Here is a 16,492-nt window from a genome sequence, read left to right on the forward strand (position 1 = left end):
AATAACAACAAAACCAGGTGTAATCAGCAAACATATAAAAACAAACCCTCTCTAACATCTACATGAGAGGTTGACTCTGAAATCAGCTAAAATATCTTGTAAATGAGACTCAGTTCACCTTGCTAGTCACCAAAGCTAAATCTAATTAAAGGGTGCCAATCATTAGCCACAAAAAAAGTCTAGTGGTAAATTAATTCAGTAATGTCTGGTGAAACGGGCATGGGAACTGCCAGTCTTACAATCTGACTTCTAACCCTGAATCCACTAATGCTTCTATAAACTTGAGATGGACAGCCAAACTCCTGCCCCCATTTTTTCATGTGGAAAATGAGAGGACTCAGCTCCATCATTGTGTAGGTTTGTCCGATCACCAGCATTTTATGAGTCTCTAAGGAAACTTAGCCAATCAAACTTTGCCTAAAAAAAACAATGATTTGTCACCTGTTTTTAGATTTCTCCATTGCCTACTGAACAGAATAAGAATAGGGTCAATTTGAGACAGCCTTTTCACCCAAGGGTGCCATAACTAATGGATTGTCTAGTCCTGCTTTCTAAATGGAACCCTATTATGCACTTTTTTTTTTCCTGTGGTAAAGTGTCTACTTTATGAGCATAATAAATAGCAATTGCCCTTTAATGGCAACTTTAGCTGTGGCCATTATGGCACAATTTAAGTGCTTAAAAACACTAATGGGAGTGATACAATGTTAATTATACCGAGGATATGAAGGCTGTACAGGAGAACTCCTGCAAAATTAAGCAAAACCCTGGCTAATTCTAATCATAGTCTGTCTGGAAGAGATAAGAGGAATTAGCACCCCCTTTGCCCGGCATTCCTAATAGAACATCAGTATTTGCCCACATTGTTTGAGCAAACATTGTAAGTGACTCAGAAAAGTGGGATTCTGAAATAAAAGATGTTTTTTCAGTTTAAAAGAGAAGAGAAAACAACAAATTACTTACATAGCAAATGCATCTTTACTTGAAACAATGCATACATTCTTGTCTCTCAGCCTAAGGTAACTGATTTTTTAAAGAGCCCATTCATTAAACTGTCAGACAAATTTATACTGGCAGAGTTTTTTAAACTTTTTTAATGAACCATGTAGAAGAAATAAACTTAAAAAATAAAACACATGAAGACACTTCTTAACCTTAGAATCTATGGGACATTTTTTAAAAAAATAAAGGCATGTCAAATATTTTTGTTTCTTTCCCAAATATATATCTCTGACTCTCGCCTTTTTCTTTCACTCATTTATTGAATGCCATCTGTGTGCCGGAACTGGGCGTTAATAAAGTGGATTATCTTGCTGTCCTTAAGGGGTTTATAGTCTAACAGGGACAGGCTTGTAAAAACAAAATAACAGTTAACATTTACACTTTAGGATCTGCTTCTGGATGTGTATTTTTCTCTCTTTCCCTCCAGCCTCTGTTTTTACTCCTTCAAACCTTCTTACTTTCCTCATTATAAGTTGATTTACATGGACGCCTAACTGAACTTAACTGAAAGAGTAGAAGTCAAATTACTGATTTAACCAATTTTAATACTCTGTTAGAAATGAAAAGCTCATAGGATTTCATGAAAACCCTCTGCTAGAAAGCCTGGCACATTTCAAAGCATTACATTTTTAAAATTGAGCACATGATATCTCATAAATAATGGAAATGATTGGGTGACAGCCTACAATTTTGACATATCATAAACTAAGTAAAGCAGCCAGAGGACACGAAAAAAAATTCACTCATTTTAAATAAATGACAGTCCTAACGGACTGAAATCATTTAATTCCATTGAAAAGTATTCTATAATCTCTAAATTATAGGTATTTGTAGGTTATGGCAAACATCTAGACACTCAAAAATTGTTATCCTTACCTTAAATCATTTATTATCATAACAGACTTTCTAATTTGTCAGCATCTCTAGTTTCCAGTGACCCACAGGCCATATGCCAAATACCTGCTTTGGGGGTTATTTGTTATTTCATCAGAAGCAGCAGCAGCAGCAGCAGTCATACAGCAGTAGGGTAGTTTCCATGACATTTAATCTGCGTTCCCTTCGAAAAACAATTGTGTAACTGCTCCTAAGTGTACGTTTTCAAATAGAGGACACTTTGCATACCCTGCTTTTCTAATATATGCAGGTCCCAATTCTCTCCTGCTGCTCAGTCAAACTAAACACTAAGAGGCTTTATACACAAATCCGAAGGTCCAATCCCATTGGTGTTCTTTATAATAATTTTCTGAAATTTCTTTGTACTTTTTTAAAGATTTTATTTATTTATTCTCAGAGACAGGGGAAGGGAAGGAGAAAGAGAGGGAGAGACACATCAGTGTGTGGTTGCTTCTCATGCACCCTTTACCAGGAACCTAGCCCAAAACCCAGGCATATGCCCTGACTGGGAATTGAACCAGTGACCCTTTGGTTCACAGGCCTGCTCTCAACCCACTGAGCTACACCAGCCAGGGCTCTTTGTCTTTTTTATCTTTTAAAAATTAAATTCTAAACTTGGGAATTATTTTTTACTCTCTTCTGATTTTCCCAAGATTTTCTTTTGCCATATGAACACACACACAGCATATTCGCTGACACCTTTCTCCCCATTTTCATTCATAGGCTTGCACACAGTGTTCTTCAGATTGTTCCTTCCCAGTAAACAACTCTGTGTCTGATTATATTCTTTTGCTATCTGCCTGTTTTTCCCCATACTAATGTCATCATTGTAATCATCCATCATGTGTTTTCAGCCTCTTTCCTGATAACTACAGCATTTTCTATTTAACATTGCCATCATTTCTGACTAAGGTTCTTTATCCCTCTATTAGACAGTTACTCTGTAAAAACATTCTTTCTTTCACCAGAAAATAGATTTAAGAAATAAACAACTTTGAGAAAGCACCAAGGACAGAAAGGAAGGTAAGATAATGAGAGAATGTGGCAACCACACAAGAATGGATAATGCGCCGGAGAGTGGGAAACAATGGGGACGGAGCTCTGTGGAGGAGAGGCAAAGCTAGGTCAGAGAAGCTTGAAATGTGGCCAGGGAGAGGGCAGCAGGCTGACCCAAACTCCCTGTGTGCCTCTGGGCAAGCCACTGAATTTCTCTAGGCCTGTCTTTTCATGTTGAAAACAACGAGCTCAGTACCCTTGAGGGATAGTCCCAGAAGGAACAAAGGAAAAAGGCGGGGCATCTGAGAAGTGTTCAATTATCAGAAGATCAGGGAAAAGAGATAAAACCGAAGAAAAAAATGGGGAAATAATTTAAACACCGGACTTTAAGAAATTGTCAGTCATCAAAAATCATCTATTGAAATAAAATTATTGCTCAATTTTGTCCTTTAAAGAGGTATATGACACACACACACAAATCAGGATGCAGTTATGGTAGAATTTAGTGCAGTATTTCCCAGAGTTCTATACATGCTAGAAAAATTTAGCATGCTTGAAGTTGGTCCTCTATAGAATAAAGGGTGACCACACTATTGCACTGGTAATTACATGAGAGAAAGCAAGATGGAGCCCAAAACTCAAAAACTCTAGGATTTGGCCCCTTAGATGTACTTCCTCATTTGAAAGATAAAAGTAATTGGGATCTAACCTCTAGTTTTCATTGGAAATTATTCCGTTTAGTTTGTATCAGGATAAATAGAGGAGACAGAGATTAATGGCAAGAGAAATGGATAACCAATTCTTGAAATTCCCAAGCTTTGCTTATGTTAATAAGTAGCATAGTAAGTGTAGTACAGGAATAAAAATAGGAATTGTCTCAGCTAAATGGAGAGAGAGTGCTCACTAGAATCTTAGTTCATTATACCCCAAAGGGAAATTATTCTTCTAAACAGAGTTTCTTTTGAGTTGCTGGCACCACAATGACTTGTTGCTTGTTAGTTCGGTGTTTGACAAGGCTGCTTAACTCTGTATTTTTAGAACTATTTCATGAAAATGAATAGAGAGGATATGAATACATTTTTAAACTTGAAATTCCACTTTCCAAATTAATTTAATTTTTACAAACATTGCCTTGATTCTGCTTTCTGATCAGATATATTTTATTACATATAAACAGAGAGCAGTTGGCTCATGGGCCAACAGCTGGAGTTAGAGAACAAGCAGTGGTGTGAATAATCCCCAAACACTGGGTAATTACAGGGAAAATTCCATTTGTCTCTTGAATACACATAATGAGTTGGAGAAAATAGATTTACTAATCTAATTACTTTCTGTTGTAATTGGGCCAATACTGAAATGACTTTACATACCCTGGGTATACAGCGACTGTTGGAGGTGAGAAAGGACCTATAAACATACTGGATACAAAGGGGAAAACATTTTTTAACATATAATACATAACGTAAAACTCTATTCTTAGAGCTGTGTCTGAATTATGACAAAACTGATCAGGTTCTTTAATTCACATGAGGACTTAAACAAAATTCATGCAGGTGCAGATATAGTCAAAGTAGGAGTGAATTATAGTGCCAAGTGGCTTATAAACATTGGTAATTTTTTCCTACTTTGTAAATGAAAAATTAAAGAAAATGACTGTGCTATATTTGTAGTAACTTTTTATAAAGTGATGGAAATGTAGAAAGACTGGATGTTTTTAAAGGTCAGTGTCAAAGAAGAAACACAGATGAAGGCAAGGAAAAAAGAAAACATAAATGAAGCTTGCATATTTCTAGAGGTTATTATGTGCTGAGCATTCTGCTTATGTATTAACCCCTCCCCCGGAAACAATCCCCAAATGTGTAGGCATATTATTACTCTTTCCCAGATGTGAAAGTTGAGGCTTGCAGAATTTGAGAAACCTATCTTAAACAAGATGATGAGTTGTAAGTAAAAATCTTTCTAATTTGGACTAGGATGTACCTGTCTTAAAATCTTGCTTCCCCCATTCATGTTTCCTTAAAATAAAGGTGGCAGAATGCAATGCTTTCACTGGCATATTGAGGACTCACACACTCAGAGACAAAGCAGTCCACATCCGAAAGTTACATTCTGAACCTTCAAGCCAAAAATCAGAAAGACGCTTTTTGAAATTTAATAGGGTTCATTTATTTATTTTAAAAGATGTGGGCTGCTACTATCTTATATTGCAGGCTTTTCTTAGGACTGTTTGATTTGTTTTACTTAAAAAAGCTGGGGCTGAGGAGAATTAGAGTCACCAAGCTCTCACAGCTGATTAGGCCTTGGCTTATATCTAGGTCATATGATCAGTCTGGACCAGGGTTTCCTCCAGAGTAAACTAGATGCTGGACTCAGTAGCATTCATGATTCTTTTTACCAATAAAACTTGGTGAATATATAAGCACCCTACTTCTCAATTCAAAAGTGTCTGTATTACTCCCACCTACTTCTTTTATTTACATAAACCCTTCAGACGGGCTGCTGAGCAACAGTCCCGTTCATCAGCAGTCGATCGGAACAGACATCTAACAGGGGAAGAGAAGCAACCATTTTTAGTTTCTCTGTTGTCACCTGACCCAGAGTGGGGCTGAAGATACATGGAGAAGGTGATTACAAGGGATAAAGGACCCCTATTTCAATCAGCCCTTTGAGTACCTTTGGGCTGACTTATTTCGGGGACGTACGTTTCTTGATTGGCCGTCTTGCATTCGAATCGTATTGATGCCGCCACGTGCATGAGAGCATCAGCACACCAGGGAAAGGGAAGGATTGACCCAGATCAAAGGCACTAAACCATCATAACTTTAAGGGGGGAAAAGACTCTTAAATAGAAATACATATACACCACTTGCTTCGTTTATTTCTCTCTCTCCGTTTCTGTTTCTGTCTTATAGTTCATCTGACAAGAGGATGAAATTCATATTTTCCCTTTGGCAGTTTCTAACGTGCTACCTCTCTGGTTCGTAAAAAGTGAAATATGGGACGTTTGCCATTTTTATGCAGGCTGCAGTGGTGGTGGTTTCTTGGAGATATCAAGCCGCTCTATTAAACTTCTCTGACTTAGCGTGTTTATCCATCTTTCACTCTCCATCTGATTTTGCTTTGTAGTTGCAGCCAGGACATTTGAGAACCTATGGCGTCCTACATTTTAATTCACTCCCAAAGTATTCAGATGATACTTTATACCTGAACAAATGTTTTAATGTAGAGTGTCAGCAAACTTTTTATATGAAAGCGAATAGCAAATATTGTCATCTTCGTGGGACATACTGTTTGTCTCTGCTTCAATTACTTAAGACAGCTGTTTAATGTGGAAGTAGCTAAAGATATTATGTAAACAATGATCATGGCTGTGTTCCAATAACACTTCATTGACCAAAACCATACCACAGATCAGATTGAGCAATAAGTTGTAGATTGATGAACTTGATTTAGATCCTTGGATTTCTGGTCATACATTCATGTAATGTTTTCAAGCATTAAACTATTGTTATATACCGAACATAAATGGATATGCAACACAATTTTGGAAACCTATTCTGTCTGGCTTGTTCTTTCCTTGATTTACAGTGAGATCCTATTTCACTTTCTGAGTCCAGATTAAATGTCAACTTCAGGGAGCTTTACAAATTCTTTCCAATGTCCATCCTCAACTTACAGCTCACTTATTCCTTCTTTGTATAGCTATTACTTCTAACATATACTTAACATGGTACAATATAACATACTTATGCCTTTGTTCTTCATCAAATTGTAAGATGTTGGGAGAAGGATAAACCTTTATTCATCTTTGCTGCTAATGACAAGGACTAACTTTAGCTTCTATTCAATAAATGCCTTTTCAACAGTATGCATTAGGAAGATTGTTTACTATTGTTTTATTTATGAGACAGTTTTATTTTTTGAATTTTAGAGAACATCACATAAATAATATGTATACTTAAAAATAATATTTAGATAAGATATAGACTGATGCCACAGCCATAGAATATATTTGCTTATTTAACAAACAATAAGCAATAAGATGCCAAACCATCATGTGATCTTAGATGAAAAACTGTATTTCAAGCCCTGGCTGGTATAGCTCAGTGGATTGAGCGCAGGCCTGCAAACCAGACGATCGCGGTTCGATTCCCAGTCAGGGCACATGCTTGGGTTGCAGGCCAGTTTCTAGCAGGGGCCAGTTCCCTGCAGGGGATGCACAAGAAGCAACCATACATTGATGTTTCCTTCCTCTCTCCTTCCCTTCCCCTCTAAAGATAAATAAATAAAATGTTTTTTTTAAAAAAAGAAAAGCATCATCTCATGGAATCCTCCTTTGCGATAATAATTACTATTAACTCCATTTAAAAAAAAGAAAAGAAAAACTGTATTTCATAACTCCCTATGCAGCTAGTTTCTGCCAGGTGGCTAATTTCTAAGCAATAACATATGAATGAAAAGTTGTGTGGAACTTCTGAGAGGGTCCTTAAAGAGACCTGACCAACCACAAGGAGCACCCCACTTGCCTTCCCTACCTTCCTCTTTCATTCTTCCTGGAATGCAGAAATCATGACCCGATTCCAGGTGGATATACCGGAGAGGAAACACGGAATACACCTGGCATCTTGCTGGAACTCCTGTGCCTCCTGTGGACTGCTTTCCTCCAGAATTCTTTTATGCATCACTGTTATTTCTGGTTTCTATTGCAGAAGCCTATCTGATAATACACAACTGATACAGTGCTATGTATTCCTTTCAACATTATGTAATTTCAGTGTATTCTAAACCCTATGCTGATGTATCTTTGATAATATAGAAACAAAAGAAAAGCTCTTTGAATGCTAAAAGACATAAGAAAGTATGATAAAAAAGATAAAGATCAGAAAAGATATACATCAGGCTTTTCCATATGAGACCATATTTTTATAAAGTAAATATTAAATGTTATTTTAATCTAAAATCAAATATGAACTATGAATGTGGTCCTTTCCTATATCTCTCATAAAACTATTTTTCATATCAAGCAAGCCTTTGGGCAATTACCATGATAGGAGGACAAAATAACATGTAGATAGATGTTGCTGTGAAACCATTTAAACATTAGCCTGGTTTCATTCTTGGTTCTGACTTTTAGCAAGATACGTGATTATTGATGTTTTTGTGCCCCTTAGTGTCTTCCAGAAGGTTGATCATGGCCAGGGGAGCAGGGTTCCCACTTTGGAGAGTAGGGCAGATGACGATTTTAAGTGGGGAGTGGAGCCAGACGACTGGGTTTGCCCCAGACAGGCCATGCCCTGTCATGTTCCCTGTACATGCTGTTGAAGTTCCTAGAGGCTCCAGTTTTCCTACCAATGATACAGCAATAACAGTATCAACCCAACTGGGTTCTGAAAGGATGAAATGGATTAATACATGTAAAATGCTTGGGAACAGTAAATACTCTTTTATGTTTAGCTATTTTTTTCTTTGCCACCCATTGGGTTTTAAGAGGGGTCCGCAGTCTACCCCTTGACACTTTGTGACCCAGAGAGGCACTCAACTTCTTTGAAGCCTTAACATTTTTATATCTGAGATGAAGAAATATCAACCTATTAATTCTACTTTAAAGATTAATTAAGTGTCTGGTCGAGGGATATGGTCATCCCTTTACTTTCTCTTTTACCCTTAGTTATTGCCAGTTGTATTTCCCTCCATCTTACCATCTAAATTGGCAAATATATCATTTCAATGAGATGGAATTCACCTTATGGGCAAGTGCATTATTTTTACAAATTTACACAGAAGTTATGTACACCAACAAACACATTTAAATGTATTTATTTACATGTATAATCAATAAACACTGTATTTACCAGTCACTCTGTATGAATTTTATTACAGATGATCTAATTATATAATTATATATATTACATCATGTAAACCTATCTCTCATCTAATACTGCCTATGTAAAAGTTAAACATAATTTTACTGAAAAGTGATTCTGCATTTTTCATCTATGTATTTAACTGTGTAAAAAACTCCTCATCCCTTTTCATTCCCCTTTATTTTTTAATTGAATGTATTGGAGTGACATTGGTTAATTAGACTATATAGGTTTCAAGTGTACACTTCTATGATACAGCATCTGCATATTACATCATGCGCCCACCACCCACAGGCAAATCCGCCATCACCATGTATTTGATTTCCTTTGCCCTTTACTACATCCCCTCTTCCCTCTGGTAACCACCAGGCTGTGGTCTGTGTCTGTGAGTTTTGTTTGTTTTTCTTGTTTGTTCACTTGTTTCAGTTTGACATCTCACATATGAGTGAAATCATACAGTTGTTGGCTTTTTCTATCTGGCTTGTTTTGCGTAGCATGCTATTCTCAGTATCTATTTACATTGTTGTCATTTCATCTCTTCTTATGGTTGAGTTACATCAGTCTTTGAAGTAAGAGAGTGAACCTAAACTTGATTTCAATAGTAATCAATGAACCACCTGCCTAATTACCTGTGGGGACTTGCGGACTATCCCAGAATATCATTCTGCCTAGGAAGCTCTCATTCTAATAACATTTATATTTTTATGAATACTGTTTTATAGGTCACAATATCTGTCAAAGTATCAAAAATTGAGTCTCAACTCCATCTCTAAAATAAAGAAAATGGAAACTATGATCTCTCAGGTTTCTAGTTATACTTTTCTGTGAATTTATGACTGTCTGGAGATTTGGTTTAATAAAAATGATTGGCAGAGAGGGTGAAAGAAAGAAAGAAAAAAGAGAACACTGGTAAATTTAGAACCAGATTGAGAGCCAAGCTTGCAGTCCACTGACAAGTGGAAAAAATTTGTATCACTTTGTTACTGCCCCTCCAATAACAAAAGGATACCTTCAATTGCCTGTAAAAATGTATTTTGGATCAGAGTTGGACTTAAAAGTCACTAATGCAATTTTTGTGAAAACTTAAAGCTTTCATGGTGGGAGGGAAGAACACTGCTGAGGCATCTGGTCTAGCGGGCTAGCACCTTCTCACAGATCCCCACTGCTGACAGAGTCCCAGTAATATATTCCTACCATGAAGCATGTATTATCAACCCAAATCAAGATGGTAAAATATTCATTCCTCACTTTATGTAAATTGCACAGAATAAAATTCAAACTTACAGGTATGGAATTCTGTTAAAGCTGCATACACATTTCAGAGAAGACTGCAAATAAACTACGTATATTAGGTGTCTAAATCTAATTTTTCACTTTTGACCTTTTCATAGCAGCTTTGCATTTTTTTAACTTTTTACTTTCTTAAATGCAGCAAGGCTTGGCTGATATAAAGTCTGTAACTGAAACTCAGAGGAAATTGAATGGAAATAAAAAATCAAGAAGCCGAACATGTTTCTTTGAAGACAATTTAGTTTTTCTGAGAGTGACAGTTGGAATAAATTGTGTTCATTGCAAAAGAGAAGGGAATGGGTGTTTGACAGATACAGAGTTACCCATTCAGTTGTTAACTCTGCAGAGTTCAACATGGGTAAAAACAAAACCTGTTTCTTTCTCACTGCATTCCTAATACATAACACAGTTTCTGACACCGAATTAGATGTGTAATAAATATTTCCAGCCATTGTTAAGGGGCAAAGAAAAGCTTAGATTTTATATGCAAATATGTACAATAAGGGGCCTAAAAGTCTGTACACATTTCACTAGATAAGATTAAAACTCCCCAAACACAATTTTGTTTTGAAAAAAAAGAAGTATTCTAAATTTATTATTGTTTGGTGATAGTTTAGAAACAAAGGAAATATATTTGGGAATAAAGTAATAAACACGCCAGTTTTTTAAAGTTGAAGTAGCCCAGAGAAAGTGGAAACAAATCAAATTAACTTAAATCTTTTTTTTCTCTTTCATCTAAACATTTCATTGAATCACAAAGATTGTTTAGCAATATAAACTCGCAGAGTGAGAAAGTGAGAAGGTATGAAAAAACTAAATTAAAATTGGATTAAGGAAAGAACTGTAATTAGATACAGATTAACAAGAAACACTATTTCAGCATCCCAGATCGGAAATGGTCAATATCATAGAACATAGATTAGCTATTAAAACTGTTTATTATTGTAGAACAGAAGGTCAGAGAGTGGAGAACAGCACAGTAGAGGGACAATTTTGAAATAAATTAGAAATGAACAAGTCATGAGAAGAGAAAGAAAAGGATGCATTTGGGTTTAGATTTAGATGTTTTTATCCCTACCGCATTCTTAAGGAAAAAAATGCAAACTAACAACACCCCTTCGGACTTGGGCGTCACTCAAACTAAGGGCTGATCTGCTGTCTTTAGTTGGTAGGTGCTATTGAAGGACACTGAGGAAAAGAGAAAAAAAGAAAGTTAATAACCCATACCTATAGTCAACTATTCTTTCAGTTTTCTTAGTAGAAACAAATTTTAAAGTGTTCCCTTTATGAAGGAGAATAGAATCCTTAAGTCAGTCTGCTAACTGGAGAAACTGAGTTAGAGAGAGAAATCACGAGGAAAATTGACTTTCAGAAGAGATACATATGAGGTTACAGAAAAATAAATGACTCAAAAAGGATAAAACAGACTCTCTGAAGGCATTGACGACAATAAACCATGATTTAAAAAAAATTTTTATAGAATTTATTGAGGTGACATTGGTTAATAATATTATATAGGTTTTGGGTGTACGACTCTATAATATATCTTCTACATACTGCATTGTGTGCCCACCACCCAAAGTCAAAGCTCCTGTCACCATACATTTGACCCCCTTTACCCTTTACTTCCTCCCTTCCCTCTGGTAAACACCATAGCATTGTCCATGTCTATCAGTTTTTGTTTTTCTTGTTTGTTCATTTGTTGCTATCAGTTTCATATCCCACATATGAATAAAATCATAGGGTTCATGACTCTTTTTGTCTGACTTATTTCACTTAGCATGACATTCTCAAGATTTACTCATGTTGCACTAAATGGTGATATTTCATCTTTTCTTATGGCTGAGTAGTATTCCATTGTATATATGTACCACTTCCTCTTTATCCAATCATCTATCAAAGGCTGCTTCGGTGGATTTCATGTCTTGGCCACTGTGAATAATGATTCAGTGAAAATAGGGGTGCATATATCTTTAAAATAAATGTTTTCAATTTTTTTCAGGTAGATACCCAGAAGATGGTTTGCTGGATCATATGGTAAACCTATTCTTAATATTTTGAGGAACCTCCATACTGTTTTCCACAGTGGCTGCACCAGTCTGCATTCCCACCAAAGTGCATGAGAGTCCTCTTTTCTCCACATCCTCATCAACACTTGCTGTTTGTGGATTTTTTTGATGATATACATTCTACTGTGTATGAGATGATTGATATTTCATTGTGGTTTTACTTTGCATTTCTCTGATGATTAGTGATGTTGAGCATCTGTAGGTCCTCTTTGAAGAAATGTATATTCACATCCTCTCTCCACTTTTTAATTGGATTGTTCTTTGCTGGTGTTGGGTTATCTGAGTTCTGTATAAATTTTAGATATTAACAAATTTTGTTTTCAGATGTATCATTGGCAAATATCTTCTCCCATTCAGTAAATTGCCTTTTCATTTTTTTTAAAGTTTCCTTTGCTGTGAAAAGCATTTTGAGTTTGACATAGATCCATTTGTTAACTTTTTCTTTGGTTTTCCTTACCCAAGGAAATATATTGGAAAAAAATATTGCTAAAAAGATGTCAGATATTTAACTGTCTATGTTTTCTTCTAAGAATTTTATTATTTTAAGTCTTACTTTGAAGTCTTTAATCCATCTTAAATTTTTTCTTATATGTATCTCTCTAATTTTCCTTACATCATTAATTGGATAGATTTTTTTTTACCCCATTGTATGTTCTTGTTTCCCTTGTCAAATTTTAATTGACTATCCAGATTTGGTTTTATTTCTGAGCTCTCTATTCTGTGCAGGGGAGTGTCTTAACAGTGACTGACTGCCTACTAAATTTTGAGAGTCTGAACCAAATCTGATCAAACTTCTGGTTGTAAACCCAGTTTATAAACAAAGAACATAGGAATATGTTAAGTGATACCATGGGGATGAATTGATCAAAGTCTTGCATGTGGTGAATAAGAAATTAAAAAAGGACATAGGGACTCATCAAGAAAATACAATGAGCCCTGGTTGGCGTGTCTCAGTGGATTGAGTACCAGCCTGTGAACCAAAGGGTTGCTGGCTCAATTCCTCATCAGAGCACATGGCTGAGCTGCAGGCCAGGCCCCAGTAGGGGGCACAGGAGAGGCAACCACACATTGATGTTTGTCTCCCCTCTTTCTCCCTTCTTTCCCCTGTCTCTAAAAATAAATAACTAAAATCTTTTTTAAAAAGAAAATATAATGAGTAAATCTTAGGTACTAATCCAAATAAATCAATTATAATAAAATATTTATGAGACACTTGAAGAAATTTGAACATTAAGTATTTCATAGCATCAAAAATGATTTTAATAGTTGAAGGAGTGTTAATAATATTATGGTTATATTTTACAATTTTTACATTATTCAGTTTTTAAGCTTAGAATAGTATGATGTCTGGAAATTGTTTCAACATTCCCTGAGACTGGGTGTAAAGTGGCTAGGGTTATGAATGAAATAAGATTTGTACAACTTGATAGTTGTTCAAGCTAAGTAATGGGTATATGAGGTTCATTACATAATCTCCCTGTTTTATTTTTACATTTTAAAATTTATCAAGTTAAAAAAATTGAGAAGTCAGTGAGAGCTATAAAGATGAAATTAGCCCTGGCTGGTGTAGCTCCGTGAATTAGGTGCGGGCCTGTGGACCAGAGGAGTCACAGTTCCATTCCCAGTCAGGGCACATGCTAGTTGTGGGACAGGTCCTCAGCAGTGGGTGTGTGAGAGGCAATGATACAGTGGTGTTGCTCTCCCTCTCTCTCCTTCCCTTCTCCATCTCTAAAAATAAATAAATAAACTCTAAAAATGTTTTTAAAAAGATGAAATTAAGTAATGAAGCAATTCACTCCATGACAAAAAAATCTTATTTAGCTATTTGATCTTTCACTTGTCTAGTTTTATCATTTTAATAACTTACAATAAATTAAATGTGTTTTATTTCATTTTGAGGAGGGCAAGTTCTGAGGATGGGAAACAGGAGAGCTGTGCAATCAGAGTTCAAAGAGGAGTTAAAGCCACGGAATCTGCCTCTCACTGCCCATGTGCTTTGAATTTCCCTTAGTATAAAATTCATAGCTTTTCAGGTATATCCCTGAAGTCATGGAATGCAAGATGGCCTACTTTGCCATGGCCTAAGAGTGTTCCGATGTGTAAATACACTACAGGCGATAAAAGGAGTCTGACTTGCGGTGGTGAGCACACCATACAGCATACAGATGATGTGCTATAGAAGTGCATACCTGAAACCTATGTGATTTTATCAACCTGTGTCACCCCAATAAACTCAATGCATCTTTTTAAAAATTCATAGCTTTTATGCTAGCTTACAAGGACTTGTGATCTACCCCCGGTTACTTCTCAAATTCCCAAAGATCTGGAATCATCCTTTCCATTACTCTCAACTCCTTTGTCAGGCTTCATTCTTTCTTGTAGCATTATCTCTAAATTTAACTGTTATGTCTTTCTGTGTTTATTTGTTTTCTTATTCTCCCTCTAGCTTGTAAAATTCCTGATAACATTATTTTGCTTGGTTGGTGGCTATGAGCTTAGCTCTTAGAACAAGGATAGGTGATATTAGGTATTGAATGAATAAATGCTGAAAGTGAACTATAAGATCCAGATGCAAGCATTTATGACAGATAGTTACATGGGCTTTGCTAGAATAATTGTTTGTGTTTAGGCATCGACAACTTCATGAAGAGTGTGCTCCATTGCTGGGCAGTAGCAATTATTAGAGTGTTGCCTCCCATATTAGGGTAAATGTTTCTTGTTCTACTTTCCACTCATTGCTCTTAATTCATATTTCTGGTGTCATGTGAACCTGCTATCATCTCTTCTTACTGAGAAGGCGCTCCTTGCTTCATAAAGTGGTGCTTAGTGTGGGCCTGGAACCCAAAGCTCTTCCTTGAGGAAAGAACATACGCCTTTTTTCAGGTTCTTCCAAAAAAAATCAAGCTCATGTACTTTCTGCACTTTGCCCAAAGATCAAGTCATCATTTTTCTTTTGTTTATTAATTGATATACATATAAGATTGGTTAAGGCAGTTATTGATAATCTAGGAAAGGATCACTGGTGAAATTTATAAAAATAATTCTTTCTTTCCTCATTCTATTTTATCAAATACAACTCATCTCCAATTTTCTCTTTCCCTACTTATGAATCATTATTTACCCTCCCATTCCTACACATTTACCACACACAGAATTAAGCTGTCAAGTGCAAACATGATAAATTTGTGTGGTTTTACATCTTCTGAGTTAATGATGAAATGTGAGGCTAAAATGGGAGCTAGCTCTCACTGAACAAACTGTTTCACAATTTAAACTGTATTTTCTAAACTATTGATAAACATTTAGTGAAAGAAATAATCACAAGTGATGATAAATTACACCTACCAAATTTCAATCTATCAGAGCTGCCGCTTTCAACTGATAGCTCATTGATCTGATGGGTCTCATAGTTCTTCACAGTCATGAGATGCTGGCCGCTACTTTCTGCATCCTAACCTGTCTCTCATATTTTACATTCCTGGTTTATGTCTCTTATCAATTCAGTTTATTTTTCTGCTGTGGAAGTAGTGTGCTCATATAAATGCACACCTGTAATGTGAGCACTAGATATACTCTCAAACATTGTTTTACATATTTTAAGTGGTCTCAGCATAAAACATTGCACAGCAAAATATTTATGTTATGCACATTTTATTACTTATAATTCTAATCATGCATAAATCATTTGCCAGTTGACAAATGAGGATATAAAGAAAAAGAACAATATGAAAAAAAGGATTAAATATTTACACATCATGGCACATAATAATCACTCATTTTATACAAATAAGAATTTGAGAATAATTTTATTTATTGATAATTTTATTGATGCATTTGGATACAAAAAGAAGAAACAAAAACTAGATGTATTAAGTGAATTATTTGAAATCTAAAAATTTTAAGAAGACTTAGAGAATACATAGCCATTAATCATGTTTGCTAGTGAAGTTTGTTATTTTTCAGTGGTTGGTTCAATTCAGTTTGTTGCCATTTTTCAGAAGTCCTATATACCTTTCAAAGAAAGGTTTTGCTTTTAAAGAAAGCCCTTTAGTTATCTGCACCTGGAAACTCTTACCTTGTTCAAACTTCAATACTTCAATTTTTGAAATATATGAAGTATACCCCACTTTTTTCTTAACTAAAATGTCCACCCTAAACACTAACTTTTATTTAATTTATACAGGTAGAACACATATTACTTTACCACAGTACATGAGTTTATACCAATAGGCTTAAACCACCTCTAATTCAGTAGTGCACACAAAATATGTACTTTAGAACAAAGAGAAGGAGCATTCGGCACACATGGGCACAGATTTGTTCAGGTGGAACAGGACTGGGCGACATAACATTCAGGCAGCAGGCACGGTGCGGCAG

The 16,492-nt window shown here is 35.7% G+C and overlaps 1 protein-coding gene across 4 annotated transcripts in view; it reads right to left on the bottom strand.

Moving 5' to 3' along the window:
* The window catches only part of ROBO2 (roundabout guidance receptor 2), a 1,307,581-nt gene that overhangs the window by 1,080,442 nt on the left and 210,647 nt on the right, over nt 1-16,492 (bottom strand). The window lies entirely within an intron of this gene.

This window comes from Sturnira hondurensis, unplaced genomic scaffold, assembly GCF_014824575.4.
Source record: "Sturnira hondurensis isolate 20B ecotype Veracruz unplaced genomic scaffold, ASM1482457v3 Scaffold0010428, whole genome shotgun sequence".
Classification (NCBI taxonomy): domain Eukaryota; kingdom Metazoa; phylum Chordata; class Mammalia; order Chiroptera; family Phyllostomidae; genus Sturnira; species Sturnira hondurensis.